General features: G+C 42.3%; 1 protein-coding gene across 1 annotated transcript in view; it reads right to left on the bottom strand.

Moving 5' to 3' along the window:
- Nucleotides 1-17,975, bottom strand: part of LOC126175764 (serine/threonine-protein kinase meng-po) — a 151,942-nt gene extending 133,967 nt beyond the window's left edge. Inside the window, exon 1 of the mRNA XM_049922734.1 lies at nt 17,922-17,975. The gene's annotated coding sequence lies outside the window, so the exon portion shown is untranslated. The remainder of the gene's footprint in view (nt 1-17,921) is intronic.
- Nucleotides 17,976-20,110: the final 2,135 nt, after the last annotated feature.

The following is a 20,110-nucleotide window of genomic DNA, read 5'->3' as shown; positions in this document are numbered from 1 at the left end:
CTACGTCTTTATACTGCTTGCTACGTATTTATTTTTCAACGTAGTCACCCTGGCGATGAATACATTTCTCCGAACGAGAGACCAGTTTGTTGATGTCACTGTAGATGTTTTACTTCGTTGACGCAGCTACAGCCTCACCTCTGCTTGCAACGCTTCATCACTATCAAAATGAAGTTCTCGAAGGTGCTCTTCAAGCTTTGGAAACAGATGAAAATCGGACTGAGCCAAGTCGGGACCGTTTGGCGGATATTCGACGACAGTGAATCCATGGCATCGGATTGTCGCAGCGCTTGTGTGAAATCTTGCATTGTCATGCTGAAGAAGAGAGTGCTCCACGTGCGGCCGAAACCTTCGCATTCGAAACTCGATTACGACATGCCGTTTCTCACACATCGGCGTAGTTACGTTGCACACCACCATGGTACACGCTACAATTCAAAACCGTCTAATGGTAGAGAACTGCAAATATCTAGACATGAAGAATAAAGATGTAGAATATGAATAACGTTTGTTTTATTACAGTACTGGCCATTAAAATTGCTACACGACGAAGATGACGTTCTACAGACGCGAAAGTTAACCGACAGGAAGAAGATGCTGTGATATGCAAATGATTAGCTTTTCAGACCATTCACACAAGGTTGGCGCCGGTGGCGACACCTAAAACGTGCTGACATGAGCAAAGTTTCCAACAGATTTCTCATACATAAACAGCAGATGACCGGCGTTGCCTGGTGAAACGTTGTTGTGATGCCTCGTGTAAGGAGGAGAAATGCGTACCATCACATTCCAAAGTTTGATAAAGGTCGGATTGTAGCCCATGGCGATTGCGGTTTATTGTATCGCGACATTGGTGCTCGCGTTGGTCGAGATCCAACGACTGTTAGCAGAATATGGAATCGGTGGGTTCCGGAGAATAATACGGAACGCCGTGCTGGATCCCAACGGCTTCGTATCACTAGCAGTCAAGATGACAGGCATCTTATCCGCATGACTGTAACGGATCGTGCAGCCACGTCTCGATCCCTGAGTCAACAGAGGGGGGGGGGGGGGACCTTTGCAAGACAGCAACAATTCGACGACGTTTGCTGCAGCATGGACTATCAGCTCGGAGACCATGCCTGCGGTTACCCTTGACGCTGCATCACAGACAGGAGCGCCTGCGATGGTGTACTCAACGACGAACCTGGGTGCACGAATGGCAAAACGTCATATTTTCGGACGAATTAAGGTTCTGTTTACAGCATCATGATGGTCGCATCCGTGTTTGGCGACATCGCGATGAACGCAGATTGGAAGCGTGTTTTCGTCATCGCCATACTGGCGTATCACCTGGCGTGATGGTATGGGGTGCCATCGGTTACACGTCTCGGTCACCTCTTGTTCGCATTGACGGCACTTTGAACAGTGGACGTTACATTTAAGATGTGTTACGACCCGTGGCTCTACCCTTCATTCGATCCCTGCGCAACCATACATTCCAGCAGGATAATGCACGATCGCATGTTGCAGAAAATGTTCGTCTGCTGCCCTGGTCAGCACATTCTCCAGATCTCTCACCAATTTAAAACGTCTGGTCAATGGTGGCGGAGCAACTTTCTCATCACTACTCTTGATGAACTGTATAACGTGTTGAAGCTGCATGGGCAGCTGTACCTCTGCACGCCATTCAAGATGTTTGACTCATTGCCCAGGCGTATCAAGGCCGTTATTACGGCCAGAGGTGTTTGTTCTGGGTACTAATTTCTTAGGATCTATGCACCCAAATTGCGAGAAAATGTAATCACATATCAGTTCTCTGCATTTCTTCTTGGTATAGCAATTTTAATGGCCAGTAGTGTAAAAAGCTTAAACAGTGTTAACATAAAAAATTCCGAGGCATTAGTTTTCAGCATGTACTCGTGTATCAGACTGTAGCTTTATTTTATAATTGTAACCGAGGTGGATGTTATTATACTCCTAGTGTAGATGCATAAGCCCAATGCGTAACTCTACTTATTTCACATTTTCTTAACGTACACTAGTCATTTAATCACTACTCTGATGTCAGAGCAGTTCGCCTAGGGGAATCATCGACTGCACAACTACTCCTTCGCGTAGTGGAAAACGTAACGGACAGCAACGATACAAAAAAAGGCAACAGTGGTAGTATTACGCAGCATATTCTGAAGTCAGGGCAGCCACTACATGGATATATCATTTTGAAATGATAGGAGCGCTTTAGCAGCAAGCCTTTTATTTATAAGCACGACCAGTTTCGCATTTCAGCTGCATCATCAGGCGAAATAAAATCGTGTTCAGATCGAGAAAAGAGAATGGCGTGACCTTGCGCTCATAATCAGCAAAGTTTCGGTAAGTAGCGTTTCTCGATCTGCAAATGACTTGATTTTATTGCACCTGACAATGCAGCTAAATTGCTGCAAAACGGGCCACGCCTATGAATAGAGGACTTACAGCTAATCCGGTCGTATCTTCCCAAAAATGGTCTGTATTACTAGACACTGAAAGAGTTTTCTACTAGTTGTGACATAACGGTCTTGTTTGTTTCCCCGACGGGCTCTTTTGTTTCAGACAATCGTGACTCACAGAACTTCCAACACTTAATGTTTAAGGGAAACAGATGACATGTCACATTATTAAGGCTGTAGTATCCTAAGGTAGCATTTTTGGCTGCTGTTTAGCCTCTACATTATCGATGTCCCACAACAGATAATTCGTTGGTAGCCATCTATGCTGACAACACACCTACCCTGGCTCAGGACTGGAAATTATCAAAAATTAAATAACAATTACAGACTGCACACAGAACTGTGGAGCCTTGACTGGAAAAATGGCGTATTTATCATAAATGTCGTCAAGTGCGAAGCAGTTCTGTTCACACACAGGCCGAAACATAAAAAATGTAGGAAAAAAAGAACACTACACACACAACCGGTATGCTTCCGTGAGGAAGTCAGGTCTGTCGGTGTCTGGCTGGACCGAAAACTTACTTGAAGGACCACATTCGATGCGTCACCAACCGAGCACACGCGAGGCGCAAACAGCTCTATACAATGCTTAACAGCAAAGCGCTCTGGAAAGAAGGGTTACTAATTCCATGTGCATGGCACTCATTAGTCGGCTGACGATCAACGCAGTTCCAATCTGGAGATACGTAGCTCAAAATGAAATGAACACATTTGCGCCGCTTCCAAATTATTTACTGTGACCAGGCACAGACCGATGTGAGACGTGCAGGAAGAGAGTGAGTGACGTTGCGAAAGGTAACAACAGGGATGTGGAGCCATGCCAACCCCAGGGCCGTGGTTGGCTGCGCTAGATTTCTCGGTTGAGAGTCCATGGCGCGAATAGTCCTATCGAACTGATCCCACAGATTCTCGATTAGGTTTAAATCCAGGGAGTTTGGTGGCCAGGGGGTACGGTAAACTCATGCTGGTGCACTTCGAAAAACGCACGTACATTACGAGCTGTATGACACGGTGAATTGTCCTGCTCAAAGATGCCATCGTGAGAAGAAACAAACTGCATGTAGGGGTGGACATGGTCCCCAATAATAGATGCATACTTGTGTTGATCCCTTGTGCCTTCCAGAATGACGAGATCATCCAGGGAATGTCACGAAAACATTCCTCTGACTACGATGCTCCATCCTTGTTTTCTTCCAGACGGCAACTGCTATCTGTCTGATGGGGCATAAAACTGGATTCATCTGAGAAGGCCACCTGTCGTCACTCAGTCAAAGTATGATACTGGCTTGCCAAATCCAGCTTTCGTCGCGGATGAGCAGCAGTCAGCACAGGAGCATAACCAGGCGCCTGCTGAACAGTCGTTGAGGAGATACTTTTGATAGTCTCTGGGTTGATCTGTTGGCGGGGATGGGGGAGGGGGGGGAGGGGGGCAGCTCCTCACCAACTGTACGTCTATTCACGCGTACTCTTCTCCGCATCCGTCGCTTACCCCTGTCGTCTAAGGCCCGTTTTTCAGCAAGGTTGCCCAGCGCCGGATTTACATTGTGCCACTTTGCCATGCACTGTATACCTTAACAACCGCGGCACGCCGCTCCGTTTCCACATTATGACAACGTCTCCACTGTTTTATCCCGACCCCTAACAAGCTGTTGGTGCTGTCACTTTCCACCTGAGTGTGGTTATTGCATGACGACTTCGAACGTAGGCTGTCGTCACATTAAAATGATCGGATAGTGCATATAGAACAAGGTACTATGAACTTAAGTAACGTTCCACAGCATACACGGACCGTTCACATACAAGATGAATTCCACAATTCCACCTTGAGATGCTCGGGGGGATATTCGATGAACTCGCCACGCAAGTGTACAGAAACTCGAGACTTCGGGATTACCCCTTCACTGTGAACCAAGGGATCTACGATCACGACCACAGGTGAAAACATGAGAAACCAAAAACCACTCTGTTGTAGGGCAAACGCAAATAACATGTCGTCGGCGTGCTCCTGCCTTTCAGCAACAACTGATTGGCTCCACCATCTACAGTTATACAACCCACTATGAGGCTGTCGCAGGGAAACTGACAGCACGCAAATCACAAAGAGAATTCACACGATAGTTTTCACTGAGGGGCCGATTTTATAATCAGATTGAACCTTCTGATGACGACCTTGACTTTTTACAGGATCGAGGCCGCTGCGGTTGACCCTACAAACATCATACGTGCCCAGCAACAACGCTAGCTTACCCCCAACTAATAGTCCTTGCACCTTCGAATAAAGTAAAGCAGTATGGCATGAATGGCTGGGAGACCGCGAAGGGCAGATACCTTCGTGCCCACAGGCACGTTTCCTTCGCGAAGTACGAGAGCTGTGTGCATAAGGTGACTGTAATGGACTAGGGTGTAGTGTAATGTCAGGTTCATATTGGAGACGATGAGAAAAAGGAGAGGGAGAAATCCCGTGCCAGCACATAGTCCACTCCTCTCGAAGATCACAGAGTTTGTCGCCGAGCCTAACGTCCTCATCCGATGGACGGATCACCGTCAACAGTGTAGCATGCACTCACTTCATGAGACACTGCCGAGCGGTTCGGAACTGTTTACATTATCGTAGAGTTCGATGATCAGGAATTGCACGCCAACCCGTCTCCTGTCCCCTCTGCCGTAAAGGCAAATGGAAATATGCTAACAATGCACGGCGTACCGAAATGGTTACCCATCTACATACTGGCCACGCCCGGGACTGCTTGATTTCGGTGATATGACGGGAACCAGGGTATCCTCCCAGCCTCGCATGACTACCGCTTCCAGTAACACATTCCACCAACAGCCCTACTATCAGTCTACACTGCAGCTGAGGATTGTCTCCCACGGATTACCCTGGAACGTTTCTCCCTTTGTCCTTCAAACCTCCTGCGCACTTAATCCCAAATGGGGCCATTCTGTTGGGTAACCAGAGTTATGGGCAACATCGAAGACTCGTATCCTGTGAATCCCATGATAGCAAACTACCACATTCGCAAATATGGGTGCACAACATTTTGTGACTGTCATCTTGCAAGTACAAACATGAAGAAGCTCCAGATTATTTTTAAAAAAATATTTTCAACCTTTCACAATAACAGAAGAGCAAGCGGGCCTTCAAATAGACGAATACCAACGAGGAAAGGAATACCTATGAGCCTAACAGATTTTATTTCTGAACAGCATCCTCAAAATAGAAGCAATAAGAGGTAGAAATGATGTTTTTGCGTCGGTTGACTTTACACAAGCATATGACTAGACTGACGGCAGGGCTTTTCAGTATTTCGGAAGTGTTCGAAGTAGATGAAAAAAACTGTTGTTGTGGTCTTCATTCCTGAGACTGGTTTGATGCAGCTCTCCATGCTACTCTATCCTGTGCAAACTTCTTCATCTCCCAGTACCTACTGCAGCCTACGTCCTTCTGAATCTGCTTAGTGTATTCATCTCTTGGTCTCCCTCTGAGATTTTTACCCTCTGCACTGCCCTCCAATACTAAATTGGTGATCTCTTGATGCCTCAGAACTTGAACTATCAACCGACCCCTTCTTCTAGAAAAGCTGCGCCACAAACTCCCCCACTCCCCAATTCTATTCAGTATCCTCTCATTAGTTACGTGACCTACCCATCTAACCTGCAGCATTCTTCTGTAGCACCACATTTCGAAAGCTTCTATTCTCTTCTTGTCTAAACTATTTATCGTCCACGTTTCACTTCCATACATGGCTCCACTCCATACAAATACTTTCAGAAACGACTTCCTGACATTTAAATCTATACTGGATGTTAACAAATTTTTCTCCTTCAGAAACGCTTTCCTTGCCATTTTATATCCTCACTACTTCGACCATCATCAGTTATTTTGGTCCCCAAATAGCAAAATTCCTTTACTACTTTAAGTGTCTCATTTCCTAATCTAATTCCCTCAGCATCACCCGACTTAATTCGACTACATTCCATTATCCTCGTTTTGCTTTTGTTGATGTTCATCTTATACCCTCCTTTCAAGACACTGTCCATTCCGTTCAACTGCTCTTCCAAGTCCTTTGCTGTCTCTGACAGAATTACAATGTCATCGGCAAACCTCAAATTTTTTATTTCTTCTCCATTTTAATACCTACTCCGAACTTTTCTTTTGTTTCTTTTATTGCTTGCTCAATATACAGATTCAATAGCATTGGAGAGAGGCTACAACCCTGTCTCACTCCCTTTCCAACCACTGCTTCCCTTTCATACCCCTCGACTCTTATAACTGCCATCTGCTTTCTGTACAAATTGTAAATAGCCTTTCGCTCGCTGTATTTTACCCCTGCCACCTTCAGAATTTGAAAGAGAGTATTCCAGTCAACATTGTCAAAAGCTTTCTCTAAGTCTACAAATGCTAGAAACGTAGGTTTGCCTTTCCTTAATCTTTCTTCTAAGATAAGTCGTAAGGTCAGTATTGCCTCACGTGTTCCAGTATTTCTACGGAATCCAAACTGATCTTCTCCGAGGTCGGCTTCTATCAGTTTTTCGATTCGTCTGTAAAGACTTCACGTTAGTATTTTGCAGCTGTGACTTGTCAAACTGATAGTTCGGTAATTTTCACATCTGTCAACACCTGCTTTCTTTGGGATTGGAATTATTATATTCTTCTTGAAGTCTGAGGGTATTTCGCCCTTCTCATACATCTTGCTCACCAGATGGTAGAGTTTTGTCAGGACTGGCTCTCCCAAGGCAGTCAGTAGTTCTACTGGAATGTTGGCTACTCCGGGGGCCTTGTTTCGACTCAGGTCTTTCAGTGCTTGTGAAACTCTTCACGCAGTATCATATCTTCCATTTCATCTTCATCTACATCCTCTTCCATTTCCATGATATTGTCCTCAAGAACATCGCGCTTGTATAGACCCTCTGTATACTCCTTCCACCTTTCTGCTTTCCCTTCTTTGCTTAGAACTGGGTTCCCATCTGAGCTCTTGATATTCATGCAAGTAATTCTCTTTTCTCCAAAGGTCTCTTTAACTTTCCTGTAGGCAGTATCTATCTTACCCCTAGTGAGATAAGCCTCTACATCCTTACATTTGTCTTCTAGCCATCCCTGCTTAGCCATTTTGCACTTTCTGTCGATCTCATTTTTGAGACGTTTGTATTCCTTTTTGCCTGCTCCATTTACTGCATTTTTATATTTTCTCCTTTCATCAATTAAATTCAATATTTCTTCTGCTACCAAAGGGTTTCCACTAGATCTCGTCTTTGTACCTATTTGATCCTCTGCTGCCTTCACTACTTCATCCCTCAAAGCTACCCATTCTTCTTCTACTGTATTTCTTTCCCCCATTCCTGTCAATTGTTCCCTTATGTTCTCCCTGAAACTATGTACAACCTCTGGTTTAGTCAGTTTATCCAGGTCCCATCTCCTTAAATTCCCACCTTTTTGCAGTTTCTTCAGTTTTTAATCTACAGTTCACAACCAATAGATTGTGGTCAGAGTCCACATCTGCCCCTGGAAATGTCTTACAATTTAAAACCTGGTTCCTAAATCTCTGGACCGATGACCTCGCTGTCTGGTCTCCTTCCCCAAAAACCAACCAACCTAAATCTCTGTCTTACCATTATATAATGTATCTGATACCTTTTAGTATCTCCAGGGTTCTTCCATGTATACAACCTTCTTTCATGATTCTTGAACCAAGTATTAGCTATGATTAAGTTATGCTCTGCGCAAAATTCTACCAGGCGGCTTTCTCTTTCATTTCTTAGCCCCAATCCATATTCACCCAATATGTTTCCTTCTCTCCCTTTTCCTACTCTCAAATTCCAGTCACCCATGACTACTAAATTTTCTTCTCCCTTCACTACCTGAATAACTTCTTTTATCTCATCATACATTTCATCAATTTCTTCGTCATCTGCAGAGCTAGTTGGCATAGAAACTTGTACTACTGTAGTAGGCGTGGGCTTCGTGTCTATCATGGCAACAATAATGCGTTCACTATGCTGTTTGTAGTAGCTTACCCGTACTCCTATTTTTTTTATTCATTATGATACCTACTCCTGCATTACCCCTATTTGATTTTGTATTTATTACCCTGTATTCACCTGACCAAATGTCTTGTTCCTCCTGCCACCGAACTTCACTAATTCCCACTATATCTAACTTTAACCTATCCATTTCCCTTTTTAAATTTTCTAACCTACCTGCCCGATTAAGGGATCTGACATTCCACGCTCCGATCCGTAGAACGCCAGTTTTCTTTCTCCTGATAACGACGTCCTCTTGAGTAGTCCCCGCCCGGAGATCCGAATGGAGGACTATTTTACCTCCGGAATATTTTACCCAAGAGGACGCCATCATCATTTAACCATACAGTAAAGCTGCATGCCCTCGGGAAAAATTACGGCTGTAGTTTCCCCTTGCTTTTAGCCGTTCGCAGTACCAGAACAGCAAGGCAATTTTGGTTAGTGTTACAAGGCCAGATCAGTCAATCATCCAGACTGTTGCCCCTGCAACTACTGAAATTGCTGCTGCCCCTTTTCAGGAACCACACGTTTGTTTGGCCTCTCAACAGATACCCCCCCCCCCCCCCCCCCCCGTTGTGGTTGCACCTACGGTACGGCTATCTGTATCGTTGAGGCACCCAAGCCTCCCCACCAACGGCAAGGTCCATGGTTCATGGGGGGGGGGGGGGGGGGGGGGGATAAACGAACTATGGTAATCTCAATGGCCTGTCACACTTCTCCATGGCAGTTTCCTATGGAGATGGTTTCCATTAGCGTTTGATTTATAACTGAAAAAACTATGGCAATTATAAACCAAACGCTAATGGAAACCATCTCCATACGAAACTGCCCTGGAGAAGTGTGACAGCCCATTGAGATTGAGACAGAAGCTGGACAGGGAGATGAACTGATACAAATTTTGTTTTTACATCGTCCTGGAAATAATAACGAGAACATGCTCGGAAGCTACGAAAGAAAATGGAGCAGAAGGAATTTGTTTAGATCCAAAGAAGCAGGGTCCGAAAGCGTAGTACCTGACTTTCGATAACGATCTGGTACTGTTAGCCAACAATGAAGCAGAATCTCTAATAAAAACTATACGAGATACCACAAGAAGACATTATCTTCGGCGAAGAAACGGAATACATGGAGTACGAACATGATGTAGAAACTCGCCGGAATACAATAGTCTGGCAGAATCAAGAGGACAGATAAATTTAAGTGTCTTGGTTGCTGCATTTGATCGAATGCGCTTGATAAAGAAGAAAACAAAAGACGATCCAGAATATGAGAAACAAGAATTCCTGACAATGTGGATGTTCTCTCGTGGAGGTGAATCTGAAAAAAAACTCCGATCATGTATCTGTTTACGATGGAAATGGAAATGTCGTTTGGTTAGGGTCTCCCGTCGGGTAGACCGTTCGCCTAGTGCAAGCCTTTCGAGTTGACGCCACGTTGGCGACTTGCGTGTCGATGTGGATGAAATTATAGTGATAACGACAACACAACACCCAGTCCCTGAGCGGAGAAAATCTCCGACCCAGCCAGGAATCGACCCCCGGCCGTTTGGTTTGACATTCCGTCGCGCTGATCACTGAGCTACCAGGGGTGGACATTTGTTTACGATGCTTCGTACAGTTAGTGTAGTTTTTAAGCTCCTTTCAATAAATCATTCGAAATGGTCTTAGAATACCGTGGGTCAATTTTCAGCATTGTCGTCAATGGCATCTGGAAATTATAAAATGCAGGAGAACTCGCTAATGCTGAACAAGATTAATACTTATTAAGACCGTATCTGTAATAAAAAAGTTAACAAACATACAGAATTAAACATTTTATGAAAACTGAGTGGTTAAACAGTATTTTACCGACAAAAACTGTTATTGTGCCACAACTACAAAAAAGAAGGTGTTATGTACTCTCTACTGAAACAGTGAAAAAGGGGGAAACATACACACTTTTCTCTGGGTTTTAATGAAACTGAAATACATAGAAAGATTTGGATCACACTTATATATATATTCGTGCAGAATAACCTGGAATGAGCTCTTTTGACTGCAGAATCTTTTAGAAGGTAGCACTTACATAGGTTTGTCAAAACAGACATTTTTGAACTTACATAGGTTTTCGTAGCGCTTATTTGTACTATGAAGTTGCATAGTGAACAGTCTCAACGTTCACTTGTATTGCATAGAGATTTGACAATGATACCTTAACAACTCAATAATTAAATGAGGGTAAATTATAAGTAGATTCACGTTGAAACAGTACTTTGCAAAGGACTATCTTTTATGCAATTATCGAGCTCTCCACTAACATAAAACAATAACTGTAGTATCGCGTCCTAGGTAGAATGAGGTAATCTGACCGCAGTTAGAGGCGAGAGGTCTGTTTCCCACAGGTAAATCGATTATCGCGATTGAAATCGATTCGCCGGAACCTCCAATTAGTCCCGTGGTATCCAGATTAGACCGTGAAATGATCCGACGCTGGGAGATAACAGGATTTCGTGAACCACGTTTCTCCAGATTGTTGGGACAATGGTTGCACATAGCCAAACGCAAGTGCGAATTTACTACTTTGTGAAGAGAGGCTAAGTACATGTAGCTCATTTATGGGCACTACTGACATTCTATATCGTATAACGACAATGTGAACAAAACGTTTCATTTGTAGATTGCAAAATGTTCAAATGTGTGTGAAAGCTTATGGGACTTAATTGCTAAGGTCATCAGTCCCTAATCTTACACAGTACTTAACCTAAATTATCCTAAGGACACACACACACCCATGCCAGAGGGAGGACTCGTTTCTCCGCCGGGACCAGCCGCAGTGTCTATGACTGCAGCGCCTGAGACATCTCGGCTAATCCCGCGCGGCTGTAGATTGCAAATCATAATCACTTTGATTTCTATGGGAAAACCAATATTAGCTCGTAAGTTCGCCCTGAAACACTTATCCATTCTCTGGAACGGGACTACTGAGTTGCTTTTTTAAAATTTTTTTATGGCACGTTTTCTCTCCCTGATACTGAGACTACTCGTAATACCGATACCTTTATCAATACTGATATTAAGTTAGTCGATCTTCGATGACATGACAAATGCATTTACACAAATCTGCACAAGAATTCCAGTCCTTGGTGGCTATTCGATACCTGACAGAAATTCAGAATTTCCTAAAATTTTGCAGTACAAAATTTAGGAACCAATTGCAACCGGATATGAGATAAACTATACGAAACAACTATTAACAATGACTGAAATAGACGCGGTTTAAAAGTTCATAAAACGGGGCTGTCCATCAGTGAAATTCAGTCACTGGACAGTCACAAGTATATACTATTACACTGGCTTCCATACAAAGTGGAAAACTGTAATACGGAGACACGTTCATAGAGTTATAGACAAATCGCCACTGACGATCTTGTGCCGGTACCTGCGGAGCAGTGTGACAACGTGGTACACCATACAAGAGACGTCATATTGAAGAGAGAGTGATGGTAGCTGATACATTGCTAGAGCAAATGTGCTTATTGACATGGTGAATCGTACTCAACACAGATGTGTATGTATATCTACTTATTTTAATTTAGGGCCTTATTGGAGGTTGAAAGACCCCATAAATGCAGCTAATGTTCCCATAGCAGCTGTTACGACCGAGAGTTTTCGGACAACATAGTCATATACACGTATATTATCCTCATCATACTCGCAGGTGCATATTTCAGCAAGGCAACGCTCCATCACATGCTGCCAGCTGTGTGGAGGGGTTCATCACAACACAGTAGTAGAGTGCAATTTCTTACGCTGCAGTACGCACGCCTTACAAAATAACCTTGACGTAGGTGAAGGTGAAACTTGATTTGAAAAACAAGGTAAAAACAAAAAGAACACTAAATGGAGAGAGTGAAGAGATATAGATAAAAGTCTGTAATTTCATTCGAAACAATGAACCATGTGTTGAGGCGAGCACCCAGATCCAAAATCATAATTTAGATTTGATGTAGTTCGCCGCTTACTATTAATTAGCTGTATATCACAAGAGAGTGGTTCTAGTCATTTTTTTCTCTGTTCATCCGTATTATTAGCAAGTCTTTCGGTCCAGACTGTATACCAATTAGGTAGTATGCTGATGCAATTGCTCCGTATTCAGCAGTCATGCCGGCCGGTGTGGCCATGCGGTTCTAGGCGCTTCAGACTGGAACCGCGTGACCGCTACGGTCGCAGGTTAGAATCCTGCCTCGGGCATGGATGTGTGTGAGGTCCTTAGGTTAGTTAGGTTTAAGTAGTTCTAAGCTCTAGGGGACTGATGACAGAAGTTAAGTCCCATAGTGCTCAGAGCTATTTGAACCATCAGCTGTCATATACAACCGACTGATGACCATAGATGTTAAAGCCCATAGTGCTCAGAGCCATTTTCATATACAACCGTTCGCTCGACGAAAGATCCATACCCAAAGACTGGAAAGTTGCACACGTCATATCATTATTCAAGAAGGGCAGTAGGCATAATCTGTTGAATTACAGGCCCATATAATAATGGTCGATATGCAGCAGGATTTTGGAACATATATTTTGTTCGAAAGTTATGTATAACGCGAAGAGAACGTTTTTAGTCACACGAAGTTCTGAGTGCTGTTGACAAGGGATTTCGAATTGGTTCCGTATTTCTAGTTTTCCAAAAGGCTTTTGACACTGTACTACAAACGGCTTTTAGTGAAATTGCGTGCGTACGGAATATCGTCTCAGTTATGTGACTGGATTCGTGATTTCCTGTCAGAGGGGTCACAGTTCATAGTAACTGAAAGAAAGTCATCAAGAAAAAGTGATTACTGGCGTTCCACAAGGTAATGTTATAGTCTCTCTGCTGTACCTTATCTACATAAACGATTTAGGAGACAATCTGAGCAGCCGTCTTAGGTATTTTGAAGACCATGCTGTCGTTTATCGGCTAATAAAGTCATTAGAAGATCAAAACAAATTGCAAAACGGTTTAGAAAAGAAGTCTGAATCGTGCGAAAATTGGCAGTTGACATTAAATAACGAAAAGTGTGAGATCATCCACATGAGTGCTAAAAGGAATCCCTTAACTTCGGTTACACCATAAATCAGTCTAATCTAAAAGCCATTTCAGCTAAATACATTGGAATTACAATTACGAACAACTTAAACTGGAAGGAACACATAGAAAATGTTGAGTGGAAGGCTAACCAAAGACTGCGTTTTATTGGCAGGATACTTAGAAAATGTAACAGATCTACTAAGGAGACTGCCTACAGTACGCTTGTCTGTCCTCTTTTAGAATACTGCTGCGCGGTGTGGTATCCTTGCCAGATAGGACTGACGGAGTACATCGAAAAAGTTCAAAGAAGGGCAGCACGTTTCGTATTATCGCGAAATAGGGGAGAGAGTATCATTGACATGATACAGGATTTGGGGTAGACATCGTTAAAAGAGAGGCGTTTGTTGCGGCGGAGTCTTCTCACGAAATTTCAATCACCAACTTCCTCCTCCGAATGCAAAAACGTTTTGTTGGCGCCACCTTCATAGGGAGAAAATATCATCATAATAAAATAAGGGAAATCAGAGCTCGAACGGAAAGCAATAGGTTTTCGTCTTTTCCGCGCGCCATACGAGATAGAAATTATAGTGAATTACTGTGAAGGCGGTTTGATGAACTCTCTGCCAAGCACTTACGTGTGAGTTGCAGAGTATCAGTGTAGATGTATATCTTTCATATTCTTCGTAGTGAAACATTTGTTACCCGGAATCATTAAATTAGGATAAAGAATTCAAGCAATCTAAGGCTTGCGCTAAATATCTTAAATCTGTAGTATAGTGACTTGGTATTACTTCAGTACCCGACTAAGGGGACTAACTGACGGGAAATCAAAATGTTCGTTGGCTATAAAGGAAGAAAAAGCTGCAGGTGAAATCCCAGTAAATTACAAGTGATTATTTCCCAAATGACACTAACTACTGTTGTGCAATTAGCTGAAAATTTACACGGGTCTGAGCAGCGGTCAAACACATGATAAATTATACTATTCTTGCCTATTAAGTCCAGGTCTTTTCTACGGTTCATCGTTGATTCATCATCGATAGTCCTACTTTTGGCTAAACTATTGTTTAGTATTGTCGGAAACTCTTCAATTCTATTCTGACAAAGTACTAACAGGTCTGTTCCCACGACTAGCATGCATGAGCATAACAATATTTCTGAGCGCATATGAATGTTTGTTGGCTCTTAAAACGTATTTGTTAAACCCCTACTATTTTGAGGATGTAAGAAACTTTGAGAAGTGTTGCACTGGCTAAACAGTTGCACTCGTATGCCACGTGAGCGTGGTCTAAATATTCGACGGGATAGCGGCTTATGAAGGAAATCGGCCGTTTCGGTATGAAAGGACACCTCGTGGTATTTTTTTAAAATCGCTTTAGAAAAGTCACAGAAAACCTAAGTCGGGATGATCGGCGATGGATTAGGACTTCGCTTCTGCAATACAAATTTATTTTCTTAACCACGATGTTTTCACAGATACGTCAACGATAGTTGAGTCCCGTTTAGTATAAGGCTACGCTCGGTCTTACTCTATTTTTTGTTCAGCTGATGCAGTACATGCAGTACTTCAGTGATGGGATTGACATTTGTAGCCATACGCCTTTTCTTCCGATATTAATTCTAAAATAGCTCAAACCTGATGTGCGATGAAACAACGGATTTTCGCACTGACATCCAAGTCTGAATATAAATGTTTAAGCAGGTATATTTTGTTTGAGGGAATCAACCAAGTGCGACAAACACTACAGCAAAAAAAAGTCGTTCAGAAAGAATCGGTGGCACTACTCATTATATTAACCTTCAGGCATACTTTGTGAGCTGTGTGAACGCACCACGTGCGTTTCACTTTTTTTGTCATAGCATCTACACTCTGAAAACAAGTGAGACGTGTGTGAAAGATGGTATTTACCATCATCGACTGTGTTTTGGTCAATAAATTTGAAACGTCACTGCCGATGCTTTAATAAAAAGTGAAACGCTTCCGTAGCCTATAAAAAGTTGATAAGCAGCTAGAGCCTGCAGGTGTTCCTAACCTCACCATTGCATGGGCAATAATATGACATAGTTGTGAAAGTTGCAGATAAAAAGGTTCCAACAACTTTGTTGAAATTACATGTACTTCTGTGGGGTTAGGGGACCTTATGATCTGATCCTTGGGGAACCTTTTGACTACAATGTTGCTTTTAACACAGCCTAAGAGGCTTTACGAGGATTAAAGTTTCATAAATTGTCAAATAGCTGATTATTAATGGGATAGCAATATTTTAACTAAGCCACATGACAAACAATATAATGATGCATTACGCACAGAGCGATAAAAAGTAAAGTGATACAGAGAACACACAGCCAAAATGCCTGCTACTGTCAAGCAAAGTAAATATCTTTCCCCAAACGAAAGTTCTATTAAATTCAATTGTTTGTCAGTATCTACAGAACTGCGGAGACAGCAGCGTTATGAACCAAAGTTCAGTCGAAGATGTAAGTTACTTGAAATACTAACTACAGTGCAGTGGTTATTAATAATGTTCCACGTGTAAAAAACACATAAAATTCACTATTTGAGACTTGCATAGTTGCAAATGCATGAGAAAATTTCGAGAACAGTATGGAATAAGCGTAAAGAGAACTGCAAGAACTTAGGATAAAGATATTGATCGAAAGACGTCACATGGACTAACTCGCCTTTAAAGCCATAATAATTCTAATAACGTACATTAATCAAGCAGAATGGCATATTTTATTGCAGCTGTATAAATATTTAGCTCTTCTTTAGTTATTTACTACTGGGAACAGGGCAGAAAGTAAGGGTAGAAATAATAGTCTCCTTAACGAGTCTCAGACAATCACACGAGGGTTTTACAAAACGCTTTTGCTTGAAAGTAAGTTGAAAATTACTGAAAAAAACAACGAATTAAAATTAAAATGATTATAATGCGAAATGCACCATAATCATAGAAAGAAGGATTCCAATCAGAAGATAAAAAGTTCACGAGACGTTCCAACGAATTTTTAAAAAGAACTATCAGCCTCGTGGTGTATTTTGATTTTTTAGTTTCTGAGGTGCACTTGTAAAGTTCTACTAGTAGATAATTTTCGTATGTCTGTGGTTATCGTCATGTCAACGCTTGGTTGGCAGGGGGTATAACGTCAGACTCTTGAATTATTCGAGCATGACCTAGGTTAACAGGCGATAGGTTCGTATTAATCCACACATTACACACTAGAAACCAAATTCAAAAATAAATTTGAGTTACGGACTTGGAGTCTAACGAATTTTAATTTGCTACACAATTATTTCCTGTCACACAGTTTAGTCTGTAACATTAGTTTGTGATAACGCATTAAGGTTTCCATCCAAGGGACGAACGGGTAATACTTTTATTACGAATCGTTGCTACGTTTGTTAACATGACAAGCAATACACATGTTTTTTCCTACTTTACTACGTGAAATGCTAAATTCTCAGCTAAGGAACACTAAAAGTGCAAAAATGGTAACTCATAACTAAACGATATCCATTTAGAATTTTTGCGGTTACTTGGACCAAAGCGGAGGGCTAATTTCGAGCTTATGACATTGTACAAAGTGTTGCCGATTTGTGACACGTTTAGCAGCACACGTACTTCTGACTAGCGTAGTACAATATTTACACTGACAATAGAAACGAGATTTCTAAGCAGTATTCGAAGAGTTCATAAAAATAACAGTCAAATTAAGAAGAATTGTTTAACATTGCCCTTAGTGATCGATAATATTACATTAAAATTATTTCAAGCTCTAGATTGCATGTGCTTGGTGACCAGTTTCGGTCTCTTGTAACACCGTTATCAGACGATTCTTTTTTATTCTGTAAACAAGAGTAGATGAAAAAAGGTGATATCATGATGGTCTTATAAGATACCAACACCAGTCATCAGTTCTACAACTTACATGAGATCTAGACTGTTTTATTGAAACAATTTTAACAAATGAAAAGGGGTACTGAAACCGGTTTAAAGGTAACAGCACATTTTGTAGTGTCTGAACGTCGGGAGATTTGAGTAAGAGATTACCGACATCATGGTAAAGGATACACAGAGGAAGATAGGCCAGAGTTTATCTCTCGTCGCCATCAGTAAGGACACAAAACCGTTTAAATGTATAAGGATAACGCGCATTGAAGAACCAGGGAAATTGTAAGCCTTCCCTTCCCGAATACGAGTCCACTGTCTTCACCATTGCCGCCAGCTTCCATGGTATAAAAGACCTATAGTGCGTATTGTGCACTAGATAGCACGTCGTACCACGCCTAAGTAGCACAGAGAGTCAGATGGACCAGAAAAGACACCGTGAAACGCGCTGAAGACGAGTGGCGGGCGAAGACGCAGCAGGGCTCGCGAGCGCACCAACCTTGCGGTGCTCCCGGAGAGCTGTCGTGCAGTGGTTGTCGGCGTCGCCGTCGCCGGCGTGGCGGAGCTGGCGTCTGCTGCTGCTGCTGCTGCTGCCGTCCCGCGTGCAGCGCTACGGCCGGTGCGTCGCGGCGCCCGCCGTCCGCCTTTATATAGCGGAGCCCGCGACCAGAGCGCCGGCGCCGACCACGGAGGGGGACCCAGGCGGTGGACGCTGCTGGCCCGGACACGCCGTCGCGCCTGTCAAGCCAGTCCTCCAAATGTAATGGTACTGTGGACTGATAACTCTGGTCAGAAATTTAAAATCTTCAAGGGTGTCTCAATAAAAAACATATTACTGACCATAAGTTTCGATCTCAGAGATCGTCATCACCTCCATAATCCAGCCAATGTAGAGGAGAAGGCATAAACATCGGCACACTCTTTTGTTTTTGATTTAAAAGTACTTGAGACATCCTGATACACCCTGTAATGGTACTTGAATTACGTAACCACTATGGCACCTCACCTCAACCTCTCGATACCAGCAATATTCTACTGTGTTTCTGTAAAATAGTTAACATATTTCTGTGACAACATTCAGATTTGATTTCATTGATGTAGAGGTGCTTCGATACATCGATATGTATATATTGCAATGATACTATTCTTATGTGTATTCCTTCTTTTGTCACTATGATCTTTGACGTACTTGTAACTCCGATTTTTGGGCTCGTAAGCGGTTACTGGAGAGTCAATCTTTGGTCGTCATGTTAAAAAGACGCAAATTGTAGTCAGTTTATGAAATGTGAACTTTAACAGTGAGGAAGATATTTTCAAAAAATTGGTTCAAATGGCTCTGAGCATTATGCGACTTAACTTCTGAGGTCATCAGTCGCCTAGAACTTAGAACTAATTAAACCTAACTAACCTAAGGACATCACACACATCCATGCCCGAGGCAGGATTCGAACCTGCGACCGTAACGGTCGCTCGGTCGCTCGGTTCCAGACTGTAGCGCCTAGAACCGCACGGCCACTACGGCCGGCAGATATTTTCAAGTATGTTTTATATTGTGAAGTGATGTTTTGGCACGAGTTACGTGATATTGCAACAAAAGTAATAAAAAAGAAGTGTAACTTAAATTCGGAGTGCTGATTACTTTTTTACATCACCATTGTCCTAACTTGCAAAAGCTTCATCTTCAAGAATGGTTTATGAAACACATCTATAAAACTTTTGAATATCGCAGAATATCACCTAGGCCTCTTTGCATCCGAGCTTGGAATCGTCACTACTTAGATTTTCGACGATTGAGCCATGAGTTCACAACGAGACCGGCGTGGGAAACACGAAAAGGTGAGTGCCTAGTTTATCCATTATTCCAAGAAACGACTTTATTAACTGTGCTCTAATGATACCTGCCACATAATATAAAATTTGTTGTTGCCCGAAAATGCAATATTTAGCAGCGTGAGCAACACTACAATCAGAATTAATTTTTGACCTTTGTTGTGGTAGGGTTGTTAGAACCCTCACGACAGGACAGGTAGTTTAAATTGTGGAAAGAGGCCAAAATAAGCGGCTGCTAGTTACATTCGAACATACAACTTTATTTATTTGACCAAACATTACAAGAGCCAAGAAAAATAAAAAAACACAGCATTAGTTTTTAGAACTTAATAACCGGCTGAATACGCCCTACAATCTCATGCCTTAAGGGCCACTTTAATTAAAAATCGGCTGAAAGCCAATAACTTAAAACTCGGACCAAAATCAGAAATTTGAAAGGCAGAAGGCCTTACCTAAAATCAGTTCTTTAATTAGGCTCAAGGCCGAAACAATCTGACACCTTAAGAGCAAAATAACTTTAATTCAAAATCGGCTGAAGGCCCATCACATAAAACTAAACAAAAATAAATTTTTAAAAATGCCAAAGGCCTTATCTTAAAACCGTTCTTAAATTAGGCTGAAGGCCCAAACAGTCTGACACTTTAAGAGCAAAACAACTTTAATTCAAAATCGACTGAAGGCCCATCACTTAAGACTTAACAAAATAAAATTTTGTGATTGGTGTAAAGAATGGCAGCTAACTCTAAATATAGATAAATGTAAATTAATGCAGATGAATAGGAAAAAGAATCCTGTAATGTTTGAATACTCCATTAGTAGTGTAGCGCTTGACACAGTCACGTCGATTAATTATTTGGG

Source organism: Schistocerca cancellata, chromosome 3 (assembly GCF_023864275.1).
Source record: "Schistocerca cancellata isolate TAMUIC-IGC-003103 chromosome 3, iqSchCanc2.1, whole genome shotgun sequence".
In the NCBI taxonomy this organism is placed as follows: Eukaryota; Metazoa; Arthropoda; class Insecta; order Orthoptera; family Acrididae; genus Schistocerca; species Schistocerca cancellata.
This window is presented reverse-complemented; position numbering and strand designations above follow the sequence as displayed.